Genomic DNA, 17,231 nt, shown 5'->3' with positions numbered 1-17,231 from the left:
CCTTCACGGTCTCCCAGTAATGTTCTGTTTTAATTTAGATTTCATCCTTGTGTGCACTGCGTCCTAAAAATGTCTGTAGCTGTCATTATGTTATCATTTATATATATTTTTAACATTGATGTAACCGTTGAACACGAGTGAAGTCTTTTATTAATTATTTGGTGACTAGAAAGAAAATAATAATAAACAAAAGGCTTGTAAAATGACAATATTTCTTGCCAAATTAGAAAGTAGTTTCACATACTGCTCAAAATCCTTTTGGAAAACAAAAAACAAGGTTTTATATTGTTACATTTATATTTATGAATTAAACATTTTGCCAGCATCATCACATTTATTTATATATATATATATATATATATATATATATATATATATATATATATATATATATATATATATATATATGTGTGTCTCCTTTTCTTGGGTTTTTGAAGAAACCCCACATTTTCCCATACTAACGATTGTCAGGTTAAACAATTTTGTAGAACACCTTCTTCACCTTATTAACTATAAGGTACTTATGAGGAATTCCTATATATGATTTACAAACTGATTCCAACATGTCATGACATATAGAGACAACATCTCTTTGAAATAGGGCACACATGGCTCTGTTATTATTTTGTCAATGTAGTGAGGGAGAACATTTAGCATAGTTAAGTCAATTCTGTGAGCCAGTCATATTAATTCTCCACTAGATGGCATAGACAGATCACACAATTTGTCTCAGGCAGAACTCAATAGTTCATGTTTGGATTGCTTTTTTAAGTAGAGAAATCCAGATTTCAGGACTAAAAGAGATCCTCTTGAAAGACATGTAGACATGTATTGACATGCCATGCATTTGTAGTGAATAGTGCATCTATGTGAGTGATAATTACTTCCTAAGTTAAGTTGACTTGGATGCAAACACTTGTTTTAATTCTTTGTGTGTACCAGTGAATATACTTAGAAGCCGATACTGTACGTTCCCTCCCACGCATCCACACATGACCCTGCACATCTCAGCTCAACAAAGCGGCCCACACACTACACACACTTGCTTGTAGGAAATCCCAGTGTCAGATTGTCAGGCTAAAGTAAATGCAAACACATGGGGGAGTGTTGGCTCACGCAACAGAAGAGGGCACGTTGTGTAAGGAGAGAGGAATGGAGTTTTATTCAAATTCGAAGGAACAGTTTCATGCTTGTCAAAGATGGAAAGGATACATATAAAAAGAACTTTAAGTGCTTGAATAATAATAAAAAAATGTTTCTAATAATAATAAAAAAGTTGATATTTATAATATTAATAATAATACATTTGTGTAATGCTTAAAAGGTACTCAAAGGCAATTATCATGGTAATAAATACAGTGATAAGAAAGCAATAACAGTATAAAAACACATTTCCAAATTTCTATACATTTTGTCTTCACAACTGTTCTCAAGTCTAATTAAAACAATATTTATTTATTTATCTATCTTTTTTTATTTTGTATTAATTTATTTTGTATGTGATGTATTTGCATTTATGTTTGTAAGTATACATCTGAATATTGGGGTGTGTGAACACATGTATAGGCTCTTTGTATTTGAAAATGCACTCCACACTGTGGTGAGCCATCGAGTGGGCTTTGGTGAGGGAGGTTTGGGTCTTCCTCTATCTCTGTTACTCTACTACTGCGATAGAATGTGTTTACAAAAAACTATGTTCCTTTAGAACAGTTTCCCAGGAAGTTGTTCTGCATACATTATCACTGTGTTACACTGTAGATGGCAAGCAGCTGTTTTCTTGCAGCGCTGCATGGGTTGTTTGAGCATTACATATTGCCTCCGCCTCCTCCGCTTTGTAGCCCAAAGACAGTGGATATTTTTGATATTATATAAGAGGTGAACATTCAGCTATGCATAATGACATCGACAACGTTTCTCTAAACATCATTTCCACCGCCACCTTCAATAAACACACACAAAAAGAAAACACATATCAAGCAACATATTAATTTTGAGTCTGCTAATAACAAATGTGGGATGGACAGATTCTTAAAAGCTAATTTAGTGAGTCTAAAAGCAGCATTGACCTCCTGTCATGAAACAAACATCGGAGCAAAGTGTGAGCTGCCACACTGTCAGGCAGCTGTTGAGGCGGCTGTGAGATGCAGACTGAGCTCAGGTCCATGTGACCACGCAGGGCTCCAAACTGAGACAGCCTTTTATAAAGTTTATAAAGCTCTTCTACATGTCTGCTGCAACTTCGTTCACTAAACTATATTACTCTCTAACCGTTGTGTATTTATATTGTTTATGAGAAAGAGTTTGCTTTATGTTTACTGTTCAATTTTAGTTCTTATTTTAGTTTAGTTTTGTTTTTGGTATTTTCTTTTCTTTAACGTATTTAACATATGTTTGAAATAAATGGATAAAATTGCTAAATATTGATTGCCTCTTGCTTACAAGTGATGTTGTTGAAAATGTTGACTTGGCAACACTGTCAGGCGCAATAGGGAACTGTAAATGCAAATATTTGAATTGTGTATGTTGATAATAGACATTGCTAATTTTACATTACATGACAGTTCAGCTGACGCTTTTGTCCAAAGCGACTTATAATCGAATTCAAACACTCGCTACAAATAAGCCAAACCAATGTAAGTGCAACATACAAAGAACATAATAATAATTATTATTCATTTATTTAATGTATTCGCCGAGGTGCAGTCGAAACAGGTGAGTTTTCAGTCTGCGATGGAAGATGTGAAGACTGTCTGCTGACCTGACATCAATGGGGAGGTCGTTCCACCATTTTGGAGCCAGGATAGCAAACAGGCGGGTTTTGTTTGAGGGTAATCTGGGTCCCACTCGCAGTGAAGGAGTGGCGAGCCGATTGGTCGACTGCAGAGCGAAGTGAACGCACTGGGGTGTATGGTTCGACCATGACCTGGATGTAGGAAGGGGCTGATCCATTCACAGCACGGTAGGCCAGCACCAGAGTCTTGAAGCAGATTCGGGCCAGTGAAGGGAGCGGTGTAGTGTGGGAGAACTTGGGTAGATTGAAGACCAGTCGGGCTGCTGCATTCTGGATGAGTGAGTATTGAGAATTTGAATGAGTGAATACATGTCTGTGGTGAAATCTTCAAAACTCAATGCTTACTTACTTGCTTTTTGCTGACCTTTCAAACGGCCATACTTAGTATGGAAAAGTACTTACTTAGATCACATGATGACACCTGGGCTAACGAAGACCATGGGATTAAGGTTGAAAGTGATTGGAAAAAAAGCTAGGAAGGGAAAGTTGAGTGTAAAATAATTGACCACAGATTGTAACATTACAATGCCTAGTACCAAAGACATGTGGCTCAAAGTCGAGGGCCTCTGCATTTGCTTAGCTGGAAAAGTCTTTCTGACTTGTACATGTATTTCTGTCAAGTATTTCACATAATAATCATGTCAGTTATAAATATATTAAATGAATATTGGAGAGCCATGATTGGCAAAGCCTCCAAATGTAATGAATATACTCAATCGATTATATTTGGTATTATGATCATCCTTTCCTGTACTCACAGACAATCTGTTTAATTGAATGAATTATTGCATTGTGAATTGGGAATTGGAAGGACATTTTCTAAATATAGGACAGTCAGAAGCATGTCTAATGCAAGTTTACACTGAATAATTATTTACTGGGAAATGAGTGGATCTTCAGCTTGACATAAAGCACTTCCAAATGTCTGTTTTGGATATAGCAGAGCCATACTTATTTTTCATGCAAGGAAGGTCCTAGAGTATTAACATTTTTCAATTTCTTGTACTTAAACATATTTGACAAGGAAAGAGGACATAGTTAAATTTAAATCAATACAAACAACATTTATTTTTACACACACGCTCAATGCACTAAACCTGGATGGGAAATTAAACAGAAATCTTGTCAAGAAAAACAATTCCTCTCGAATCAGGCCATTGTGCAGCGTTTGAAAATTAAACCACATTTTTGCTTTTACAGATATATTTAATGAGTAAATTAAAGGGATAGTTTGGATGTTAAGAAAGTGTGTTTGTTTATGGTACTATCTACAGTCAGTGTATAACCTACAATAGATTGCAGTTGGGAGAAACAGACAGGAGTACCAGCACGGAGGATAAGCATTGTCCCGCAAAACATATTTTATCCACCTAACAAAATGTATATCAGTTTAAGTGTACTCAATATTTAAAATATTTCTAACACATTACCTGGCTGTCAGACCTTTCTGACAGGAACTGAAGCTGTTATCTCTGCTCTCTTCAAATCCACCAGACTCCATTGACAAAAGCAATCATTTTAGAGCACAAGAGTTGCTGGTCTACCGCTGCCTCGATCGTTAGTTGGTTTGTGTTATTGTGTGACTTTGGTGAATTTGAACTTACCCTTTAAAATAACAAAGTCACACAATAACACAAACCAACTAACGATCGAGGCAGCGGTAGACCAGCAACTCCTGTGGCAGTGTAAGTTAGCTGTTGGTCAGTAGGCTGCTTGTTAAACCACAATGTCTTCTATTTCTACAAGTGTTGGGCATTTCAATCAGGAGAGACTTATTTCTGAGTTGACGATTAGACCCATTGTCTTGTCATATATTTTAAGGGGGAGGTGAAGCCGAAAGTAGAATAGGACCCCCCCCCAGCATGGGGACTAGACACTGGTGGTGATGGTCATGAAGAGAACTGGGGATCTGGGTTTGCTGAGGACTTCACTGGATATGATGACTGGAGGTGAATGGTGAATGAAATGACAGCTGACGGCAGCAGAAAATAACAAATTTAAAATTTGAGAGCAGCACCATGACTGGTTGTTGGCGATCGTGGCAAAATCCAGTTGGTTAACTGAAAGAGTGGACGTTCATAATCAGCTGATTAGAAGCAGCTGGAGGATGAGAGATTTGAGAATGAGTGAACCTAAAGTCGCCTTCCTGATTGAATTTACGCTGAGCTTCGTGTGCTAGGCTGGGAAACTAAAGTAATGTGTTGTGTAATGTAACTAATTACTTTTATTGGGTGAGCGCTTAGTAAAGAAGAGTGCATTGTTTTTAATGAGCATTTGGTTCAAAGTTTTAACTAACTTGCCCATCACTGGCCATAACAGCTGTATAAGAGGAGAATATGTCAGACTGTGTGTCTGTCAGCTGGTTTTGGAGTCTTTCTGCCCCCTAGTGGCTAAATAAACCGTTGTATGCCACTTTAAAAACAAAACAAAAATAACACCCACCTCTTACCAGAGAAGTGTAGAAAAAGTAAAAGCTTTCATAAAACTGACTGCGGGCTGAATCACTATGAGTCATATTACTCAGAGAAAAGTCACAAATGATCTTTAACATGCTGCTGAAGAATACCAATAGATAACTTTAGACTTATTTTAGTCTATCTTTGAATATTGCATTTCTTGTCATGTAAGCCCTAATGAATGAACATTTTACGTTTCCATTTAGAAATTGAGGAACTAGTGAGCGATGTGTTCTTCTGGCTGTGGGAATATACAACTGCATATTTAGGGGATCCATGCATGCCTGTCGGCTTTGATCCCAGCTGAATGAATCCTCATATAATTAAAAACTTGTTAGCAGACAGACGCCTGGTCTTGTCTGGAGAAAATGCTGTCTGTCTGGATACTTGGGTGACAATTTGGCACCAAAGGGAAATCTTAAGGAGAACATATTTAACTTGAGAAATGAAATAGAGTTTTGTGTGGCATGTGAAAACCAATTCTCCACAATCATGTGGCAGTATCGTAGGAACTACTCGTCTTGAGGCACATGTAAAGGTAAATCACTCTGACCACAGTGTTGGTTGCTGCTTGTACCTGATCAACAGTTCCTTCCTATTAGCATCTTGAGTTTACCATTGTAGAAAGTACTTTACATTTTACATGTGTACATCGATTGTACCAGTGACGGTTTAGAAAGGAGACGCCACACTGAGAGTTAATTTAATTTAGTTATAGAGCATCTTCGATTGTACCCCAGGAAAGTTAATTGCCATTGAGACTGTTGAGAAATTGGGATCCACCTCTTGGATGAAACCATTAATGCCGAAGGATAATGAGCTCTTTCACCTTGGCCCACAAAAGTACTTCATTTAAACACAGTAATCGTCCCAAATCTAATTAATAATAGTCTTTAATGATTGCACCAACACTTTGATATTTGTTTTCTCTGGTGGAATTAACTTAATTTACCGCCCACCGTCTCCATTGCTCGTGTCCAGAGTTCTGTCACTACAGGACAGTAAAAAGCAGGTTAACTGAAACAATTTGAGGTTGAATGTTTTGCTCATTTTGACATGTGGAGCTGGGGATCGAACCCCCACCCCTACTATTTATAACATACACAATCTACCACCTGAGTTAAAAGCCGCCCCCCAATATCAGTACCAAAGTAATGTCTTGTCTGTAATGGCTGAATGGTTTGCAAGCATCTGTGGTTACATCAGGTGGTGCTACATAATGTATGGACCGGTGCTGAACGTCTTCAGTTTAAAATAAGTCTGATAACAAAGACTGTCTTCCTCACTGTGGTGTAAAAATAGATTAGGATTTAATCAGAAGTCGATTGCCTGCAAATCAGTTTCCCTTTAAGTGCTGTGCCACTCAAGGGACGGAAAATGAAGGAGATTTGGGTTAGATTTCTTTCGTCAGCCATTTTACTCCTCTGAGACTTTCCTGTGTTTTTTTTATCCATGTCTGTCTCCTTCTGCCAACATGACACCATGTCCCTGCTAAAACTACCCCGTTCACTATTAAAAACAATGTTATTATTTGGCAAATGCAGCATAAAAACACCCTTTTAGAAAGCCAGACTCCATATCCAAAGGCCCTCCACGAGTATCAGCATCTTCTGTGTGTGAGTGGACCATCATAAATGAATCTGACATGATGATCAGTTCTTGATCTAACAGTGGCAACAATATTGGTGCCAATATGACATAACTCATATAACTCATAGCAGATGTGGTCACACCCTGTCAGTATCTCATCATGTTTTTGGATTCATAAGTGTCTGACAACTTTCAAATAGCGAGCTTTATTGTGAAATACTGGAAACATGAGCTATTTCCAAATCTGCCAATACAACTAGCATGTGTAATATGATTAATCAAAAATGATAGCCAACCTGGCAGTCAATGAAATATCCTGTTGTGATAATCTGTGGCTGTTATGGATCTAATGTGGGCTGGCTTTTGTCTCATACAGCCATAAAAAGTCTAATGCTGCCAAAGTGCTGAATTATTATATTAGACACATGTACCTGTACCTCTACATGTACCTGTACCTGTACCTGTACCTGTACCTGTACCTGTACCTGTACCTGTACATATGCCTGTACCTGTACCTGTACCTGTGCCTGTACCTGTACCTGTACCTGTACCTGTACCTGTACCTGTACCTGTACCTGTGCCTGTATCTGTACCTGTACCTGTACCTGTACCTGTACCTGTACCTGTACCTGTACATATGCCTGTACCTGTACCTGTACCTGTGCCTGTACCTGTACCTGTACCTGTACCTGTGCCTGTACCTGTACCTGTACCTGTGCCTGTACCTGTACCTGTACCTGTACATATGCCTGTACCTGTACCTGTACCTGTACCTGTACCTATACCTGTACCTGTACCTGTACCTGTGCCTGTACCTGTACCTGTACCTGTACCTGTCTTGACTGAGGTTACCGTTTTAAAGCTGCATTATATGATTTTTTTTAATGGATCAAATGACATATGTGTAATAGGTAAGCAGTCACTTGTTCCCGTCACCTCTACAGAGTATTTAGCGTCTTTTAGCTTGTTGTTTTGTTTGTTCCTCACCGCTCTCATCAGCATTGTTTCCAGCAGCAGCACTCAGCTGATTTCCAAGCTTTGACTAAACCCACTGCATGCTTCCAAAACACCAATGGTAAACAGACTTAAGCTTCTTTCCCACCCGACAAAAAACCCACAACCCACACCCAACATCCACTAACGGCTTTTGAATTCAGTGGGAAAGGTTACAATCGTCATTCATTCCCGGGACAAATGACTCTGCAGTAGTCACAGGAATTGATCAGCTGCAGCTGTGATTTGAAGTGATGGAAACATGACACTCAGGTGGAGACGCTTATTTTTTACCCTTTTCCAGCGCAATGCTATGTGAAGCGCCAAATATAAAATCAATTAAATCAACAAGGGGTTTAGACAATTATTATAATTTATTAATGTTCATAACATACAATCAAGATTCGCTCCTCAAAGCCACCAGCAACAGTGAGTTTACCTCTATGATCATTGTAAAACACACTTCAACCAAACTCATTAAAACCGTCTTTGTTAGTCTTTCCACTATTTCAACAGTCACAAACTCTGGTTTTAGAATTTGAAAGAGAACCAAACTGAATAATATCAGAAAGGCAAACTCGTCTACTGGCAATGGGAAAGTCTATTGCTTTTTTTTGCCAGTTGGCATATACGCTCTAATTTTGGTGGGAACAGGGTAAAAGTGAGCAACTACAGAACTAGTGAACATTGTGGTACATTTAGCAGCTAAAGAGTAACATATATCCCTCAGGAGTTGGTGGAGACCGAAGCAGAGCTAAAGGACATAGAGTACTAGACTCCATCACTCCACAGGAATGAGAATTGATATAAGTCAACTGTTTGCTAACAGGATTCATCACTTTATAAAAGGATCATTTGTTGATGTTGTGCTTGTTGCAGCTTGTTCTGCTCCCCCAAATAAAAATAAAAACATTTAGTGAAAAGGTTCTCAAGTTATACCCAGGAGTTACATATTCATCAGATATCTGACAGACATGGAAAGATAGTGTGAGATCATCCTTCTTTAGCGCCTCGTAAGGAACATGGAGGTCTTTGGGGAAAACATGTCCGTGCATGTACAACATAATTGGGACATAATGTAAAACAGGGATGGAGAAGAACAAGAAAACAGACCAGCACACACTGTTGATGATAACTGCTATGGACGTCATGGCCCACAGGTAATGAGGCATTGAAGAGTAAATGGATAGTAAATGAATAAATGTTTTTGGCTGCAGGAGGAAAGATTATTTTTGAAACAACTTCAGCAAATGACTTTCCTTTATGAAAGACTACTGTTAAATCTGGAGGATGAAAATATTTGTATCTACTGTTTACAACTAGTTATTCTCAAAAGGGATTCCACAACACATCATTACAGTCCAGATGTCTGTAATGTATGGCCTATATCTCAGTGTTGGAAATATGGCCATTGGTCCTCTCTTGAGAGGCTCCTCTGAGAGCGAGGGTCTATTTCCAGTGTGCCTATTTATACAGCACCTGCCTCAATAGCGAGGCTGAAATGAAGCAAGATCTTCCCAGCAATCAGGCCAGGAAACTGAGGGCTTCCATGGATCAAAATCACATTTTCACTGCGAGACATGTGAACGTATCCCACCGTTGCAACAGCGACCAAAATCAATACAATCGATGCATCATTGCATGTGTTGTATGGAAGTGCGTGGCGGACAAAAACCCCAGTTTAGCATCAGATTGCAAGTGATATTATTCTGTATGTAATGATGCATTCAGCAGTCCACCTATTATCTGGTGAAGGCTCATTCTGAAGCCTGTTCATTGTAAACAGGATATATTACATTATATATATATATACAGTACATGCTATAATATGTCATAACATGTTTGATGAGAAAACTGTAGTCAGAAGTTTCTCTGCATACATGTTTATCTGGTATACAGTGTATGTTTACTCTCAGTGACAGTGGCAGGCACAGACTCTCTGAGGGGCAGGGGCACAAATAAAAATGTTTCTTTAATGCACAGATTTGGCCAGTTTAAGTGCCCAAGGGGCAACAATAAAGAACAAGAAAAACAGGAACACAAACACAATTTCTCTTATTTTGTTCTTATCCACGATTTTTTCTATTTTCTTAGTACTCATTGATTTCTGGGATTCACCAATGTACTCCTATGTTTGACCTTCTCTCAATAAGAGAACAGTTTAGAAGTGGTCGAGAGCACTCTTACCCAGATAAGAAAAAAAACATTTAATTTTCAGTCTACAAATTGTTTGACCAACACAAGGAAACATGCGTTTTAAATTTGAGGAACATAACAAAATGCTTGAATATCATATAATCAACTATTATATGAGTATAAGAGTTATAATAATTATTGGATTATTAAACAAATACTTTTGCTCCATTGATCACAGTTAAGACATTAAAAACCCTTGGAGGATGATATTGTGTGAGTTGAGCTTCTGAAGGACTTCCATGCTGCTCTCAGATGCTTTCTGATGTCCCTGTAACAGCAGCACTGACGCTCTGGGAGATCAGGTTCACTTTGTTTGAGTTTATTTAACAGTACCTTAGTTTCTTCTTCTTCTTACAGCCTTCTTTTGGTGGCATCTGTCCAGTTCTTGGGGATGTGCCAGAGTATTTGCACACGGCACAACACCTATACAGTGTTTAGAACAGGGGTGTCCAAGCTTTTTTCACTGAGGGCCACATACAGAAAAAATATACGAAGGGCTGGGCCTCATACTTTTGAGGTATACTGCCTAAAAAGCTTGTTAAACAAATACGTTATTGGGCTTGTTAACACATCAACTAACATTAGTTAGAACATTTTATCAACTTTTAATTGACTGAATTTATTGAAAAATGTGTCTTATTAACATGAATACTGTGTAATATATGTTTTAACTCGCCTATAATGGGAACAGCGTTGCACCAGTGGGAGCAGTCATGCTTTGGACTGAAGGATGCTGCAGGTCAGGAGTAAGTTTGGTGTTTGAGATACGAAGGACATCACAGAGATGCTGTCGCTCATTGTGGTTCTCAGTCTGCTTTTGTTCAGAGTTAACACAAAATGTTTGCTCACATGTTTGAGTGGGGAAGTGCGCAACATTGAAGTTGCGTAGTTGTGTCTCAAAGAGACGAAGCTTCACACAGAATGCTTTCATGTGCGCAGTCGGCTCTTAAGATCTAGTAAGATCAACTAAACAGGTCTGCCAAACATGGAGGGTCTCTCAGCTCATGAAGAGGTCACTCCTTCTCTTTCAAAAACAGATCGATTTATGATCTCAGGTAATAAAACCTGCTGCAGCACGGAGCCGCGACTCAGCCAGCGCACATCAGAACTGTAGAGTGCGTCCCGTATTCAGCATCGACATCAGACAGGAAAGCTTGAAATATCTGTGGTTAAGTCCTCGTGCTCGAATTATGTTGTTTCCTTTAGACTCCTAAGACCAAGCAGCTCTTCCGTAACGCAAAAGTTATCGTCAACTCCCCGGAAACAAAATGAACAGCTGTGCAGGGGTCTGTCGCATCTGTGCTCTCATCACATGCAATCAGTAAACATCTAAAGCACAAGTTTTATCTGGGCCATATTCCATTATACTTTTAGAATTTGCTGTGGGCCAATTAAAAATGGGTCGAGGGCCGCAATTGGCTCGCGGGCCGTAGTTTGGACACCCCTGCTTTAGAGGGACGTTACCTATGCTAATAATAAACAATCTGTCACATGCCTCCAAGTAGGATCAAGACCTGGCTATCCTTCTTCATGCTCTGCTGGAGTCCTCGGCACGTTCATCTTAACGTTCAACCTGCAGTAGAGGAGCGAGAAGGCCAACGGGATGACTCATAGACTTTGGCTACACTTTATGCATTGTCATCGGCTGTTGACGTGAATGATGGTGATGTGTTTTGACGGGACATTTGTTTATACAATTCCAAATGTTCATTGTGTGTTTGTGATCTGGTCTCTGTGGCGGTATTTATGGGTCTAGCAGTTTGTAGTTTTGAAATCAATATTATGTTTAGGGGCAGATTTGGATGCTTAAGAACGTTGGGTGCATCTGGAGCATATACAGAACATATATGAGAACATTAGGAGAATGTTGCTGTAAGAGGCCCGTTGGCATCATTTCTATTAAACAACTTGCCATTCATGTCTAGACAAATGAAGTGAACTCCAAGACATACAGTACTGTCGAGCAAAGTGACAATATAGAGTTTAATTTTATAAGTAACTTGCGTTATTATGAATATCATATCACATGTAATTTATTTTTTATCACATGCATATTTATCCATTTCTGTCACCAGAGTCATGTGAATTTAAATCACCCCCATTAAAAAATAAATCTGTTGCCTTTAAAATCTCACATTCAAAACAGTTTTTATATGAAGAATTATGTTGACTTCTGTTGCAGTGAATTACATTTTTTTGTAACAATAACAATGTAAAGCAATTCTCATCCCCTTAATAAGGAAAACATCATAGAAAAAGGTGCTGGTTTAAAGTTGAAACGTACACATTAGAGGATGGATCCCTTCACAGCAACTGAATTCATTAGCCTAATCTTCTGTTTCCCCTGTCGAAGTCTCTAACGGCTAGATATTATGTGTGCTCCAGGCTAGTGCTGCTAAAATGCCTGGAAGGCACTGGAACAGTCTGCTTTGTGCTTCTAATCACCAGATCTGCTCAGGTATAAATGTCCTTAGAAAAGGACTTTCTGCAAGGACATTTTGTATTCTGCATATTATGTGCTTTTAGATTTTTCCAAAGAGCCCGTAATATCACTGTCAAGCAAAACACACCTCATAAATTGGCATCCAGACTGGGTTCCATGACTCCATGTTGCCTGCAGAGATTAAAATGATGACACACTTTCCATATAACATGCCAAGCCTGTCCTTGTGTGTGCGCATGTTGTGCGTCAATGATACTGAGGTTATCTGGTGTCACCCTGCTTCTGTCACAATAGTCATGGCTCAGCAAAACGGCTCAGTAAAGTGTTGTGGCTACATCTGCTGCTGCCGGTGGGGGGGCGTGGGCTGCTGTGGAGAAGACTGAGGAAGCGGAGCAGGAACAAACTGGGGACCGTGTTTCCATCATGTCCTCCCTCCGCCAGGAAACGCTGTGAGCTTCATACTGAGGAATGTATTTGTTCATCCGATGATATTAAAGGGATTCAAACCAATAATAAAGCATTAGAATTTCAATATAAAACAATTAAAATAAAAGAACATGGTTTCCGTAGTTTACTCTGACAGGTGATTATTATCCATTCTAGAGCGTTTTTCTTGTTTCTTCCTCCTCACATCTGGCGACCATCATTGTTTTTGTTTACCTTCTGATTTTGCTTTAAAACCTTGATGTAAAAACAGTTTCCAATGCAGTAATGTATTCATGAAAACCATACTTGCATATGCACATGTGCTCAGAAACACATACAAACACACTCACACACACATGTACTCATACACACATTTGCTGGAGGGCAAACATTCTCCCACCAACATTTACGCCTCTTCCTGCCATGTCCCCTACAGACGGATTCAAAATCATCACCAGAAATGATCTATAAATGTGTGAACGCCTCATTCCCGCATGTGTTTAAGAAAAAAATAAAAGGCTACAACAGCTGTGCTCCTCTGCATGCTGGATACTCTACGTTCAAGATTACAGTTTTTTATAATTGCTAAAACACTAAACCCCATTCTCTGAACCAAATTATCAGTTGCCTAAACCCATTTGTCGAATCAACCTCTATTTTTAGCAAAACCCTAAACAAGTTCAAGTAGTTAGACACTATTTGCAAAACTCTAAACACAATCTCCTTTACTTTAAAACACAATTCCCACTGTGATGCACATGTGTTGCAAAATGCACAACACAGGCAGCAAAAGTTGAACACAACTCCAACACAGTGGTCATCGTTTAAACACAACGACTCAAAACTGTTCACACTCGTTTTTAATGGTGCAATCAACCGATTTAACACACTACATAAGCAAGTTCAGAGTGAATACCGACAATGGATAAAAACATTTTGAGTGGCAGAGGAGGAAGAGGTGGAAGAAGAGGAGGAAGAGGAGGAAGAGTACGAGTAAGAGGTGATGGGCCCCTACACCAGGGTAAACCTCCTACAGGCAATGGCATTTTCCCCCATTGCTTAGCAAGAGAAAACATTGCGTGTGATGTAGATGAAGTCCTCTGGCCGGACCAGCACAAAGGCGAGATGCTGCTGAGGCATAATGAATCGTACAATGACGTTTTTTGCAGTTGGTTTTGTAACGTGCTTTTCATTTACATATGAAGTTTTCTTTGTTATTTGTATAAGTTGGGATAATTGTACTTTTGTTTAGTTTTGCAAAAATGTGTTCATTTACGATAAAACTAAATCAAACTACATGCACTGGATGCAGTGTTTAAAAATGTTTTATGTAGTGTCTAATGAATGCTCTGTAGGTTTTTCTATTTTGTCTGGAAAAGTGCATGATGTGAAAGCATTGTTTGATTTGTGCCAGAGGAGTCTGTGGTTTTGTGAATGTAGCTTAAGTTTTGTGTTTAAAGTTTTGAGAAAATGGGGGAAGGTTTCAAGAAATGTGTTTTAGCAATCGTAAAAAACTTAGTTAGTCAATTATTTACGGAAAAGTTTGATTATGCATATTACACATTAAGAATACATTAAGCATTGCAAGAAGTTTAGAGAAATCAAATCCATTTTAAAATTTAGATTTAAATAATCTCTCACACCGTCAGGAATCTTTTCTTACTGGGGGTCCGTTGGTCAAAATGTATCGGAACATTCAAAGGTACAGAGAAAGCTCGAGCTGTGAAGGAGCGAGGACTGCAAAACTCACACAGACAGAAGAATTGATAATTTCAATAAAAAGGAATAGTTGTACCTTTTGGCAAATACAATCATTTGCTTTCTTTCTTAGAGTGCGTTAAGTAAAGAGCTACAGCTAGGAGACAAAGGGATATAACTAGTGTGGCTCTGTCAAAAGTGAAATATACGCCTACCATCACCTCCGAAGCTCACTAATTAATCATTGTATCTTATATCTTCTCAGAAGTAGACGACCAATAGATTACCTGTTGTTCATTCTAAAACAGGAACAGTGTAACTCCCTCTGAAACCTCAAACTGTCTATTTCTGTTTGTGTTGGACATACAATGTGTTAGTGCGCTTTGAGTCGTGATCAGACAAAAAGCATCATTCCCCTGAAATTGACAGCTGAACGGCCACACCAGCCGTGTGTATGGGAGTGTGTGTGTGTGTGTGTGTGTGTGTGTGTCTTTGGTTGGCAGCTCAGCCTCTCAGAACTTACCAGAAACTCCCTTCAGTCTCTCTCCTTCTCCCTCTCATCTTTGTTTGTCTTTGTAGCAGACTCATAGACTAATATTTTATAAAACAACTCACAGGAACACATCAGGTCGCGCCTCAATGGGTCTTTCCATAGCATAAACTGTATAAAAGAAGTGGACAACGTCACCGTGACATCACCCATTGGTTTGTGGACTATGTTTTTGAAGCCTCGAGTTTGGCGTTTTGGCCGTCGCCATCTTGGTTATTGTGACATGAGAGGGTGTACAACCCAACGCAACAAGACTTTCATGAATTGAAAACGCACCATGAAAGCTTTAAGACAAGTAGACACCATACCATGGTAGCGACCTGTCAATCACAAGGTAGCCATAGCCTAAAGCACACCCTGCTTTATCGTCTATTTTACTCCAAATCGAACAATAAGTTACTAAATGAACAGCCCGTTGTGTTGAAGAGGACTTAAAATGAGCAATTGTGATCATAAGGAGAATGTTTACTGAGGTAATAAATCAAGTGAGGAGTAGGGTCATTTTCTCATAGACCGCTATACAATTGGACTCGCCCCCTGCTGGCTACTAGAAAGAATATAATAGCGCATTTCCCAAAATGCTAAACTTTTGACCAAGATGCACTATCCATCTAACATATAGGATAGGGGAGTATGCTTTTATATTTTTCAAGAAATTGATGGCTGGTTGAACTGGTTATCTTGGTGTTTATTGAAATAAATGTTATTATATCAAACATTGTATGAAACAGCATGAAAGAAACATAAAAAGGCCGTGCATTAGTTTCACTCCAGATGAAAAAGAAATGCACAATTCCCCCAAAACCAAACTATCTCTTTAAATTAGGACAAGTGTCTATATTTAGAAGCCTGGACTTCAGTAAAATGAGGGCTGTGGGAGCGGATATGAGAGTAAACTAGTGGAAGCCTCTTTATCAATTTGAAAGTTAAAGTTTTGAGGTGATGTGCCCACCTCTTTGGTCGGTTTCCAGTTGCTCAACAGCCGAGACCTAAACTTCAAGAGTGACAGAATTGTCTAGAAAGAGGGAAATTTGTCATCTGTACATTATAGGGCACTCAAGTGTTGTCGAGTACTTGCATGTAATGGGTGGGCAGGCTTACCGAAGGAGATGAGAGGCCGCTAGGGCACTGCAGAGCATAAATGACTCCCAATCAGATTCACAAGTGGATAATGGTTCAGGATGATGCTTCCTTTGGATGGAACAACTTCATTTTCCATGATTGTGGGCAGCAATATCACTGGAGAAAAAGTACTGCATAAGATTTGAGGTGTTACGCCACTGTTTTCTGAATGCTTCTCTGGAAATATTATCTTCTTGGAGGCCTCCTCAGCACCTTAAGATCACACTTTTAATTCTTACGGCAATTGGAGAGCCTTCTCAACAGGAACACATTTGGAGAAAATATGGACAAGTGTTCATTTGTCAATCATACTCTGTTTATAACCTCAATGTCAAGACTTTCCTCTGTTGTAGTCACATTTTACCATTGTTTCCACAAAATCATAATAAAGGTAGGAACTGGCCAACAACGATGTGGGCTGTGAGGTGGTAACTAGAAGCCCCGAAGGAGAGGATGTCAATATTTCTTTCTTCTGAACATGGATCAGTGGAATTTGATGTTATTTTTATATACTTGTATGTCAGTGAAAGTATTTTTCTTTAATGCTGTTTTAACCCCGAGGGGAGATTATTTTTTTGGCTCCACCTCCGCCTCTACAGGGAGGTCAGAGGTCATGGTCAGCTACAAAACAAGATGCCTGTCTTTCAGCTGAAGGACGATCTTCCTGCTCATGTTTGCCTCACCACGTATAAAACCATGGTGGGTTCTCCAACTGCTGAGTGAGTTATAAATGTGCAGCCTCGCTGGATAAATGCACCCTTGTGTGAATGTGAGCCAAAGTATAACATGGGGCAAATTGATTAACTAGCCATTTGGAGGTTTTGTTTGACAAATATTTTTCAGTGCTTCTCTAAAGGCAGAAACGATCTTATTAGATGAGTGAAACTGCAGAAAGTAGAACCACTTCTGTTGTTAATATAAAAAAAAACATAACTTCCCCACTGCAGCATTAATTCAATCATTCAA

Source organism: Cottoperca gobio, chromosome 10 (genome assembly GCF_900634415.1).
Source record: "Cottoperca gobio chromosome 10, fCotGob3.1, whole genome shotgun sequence".
Lineage (NCBI taxonomy): Eukaryota > Metazoa > Chordata > Actinopteri > Perciformes > Bovichtidae > Cottoperca > Cottoperca gobio.
The sequence above is the reverse complement of the archived record's forward strand: the minus strand, read 5'-3'. Positions refer to the sequence as shown.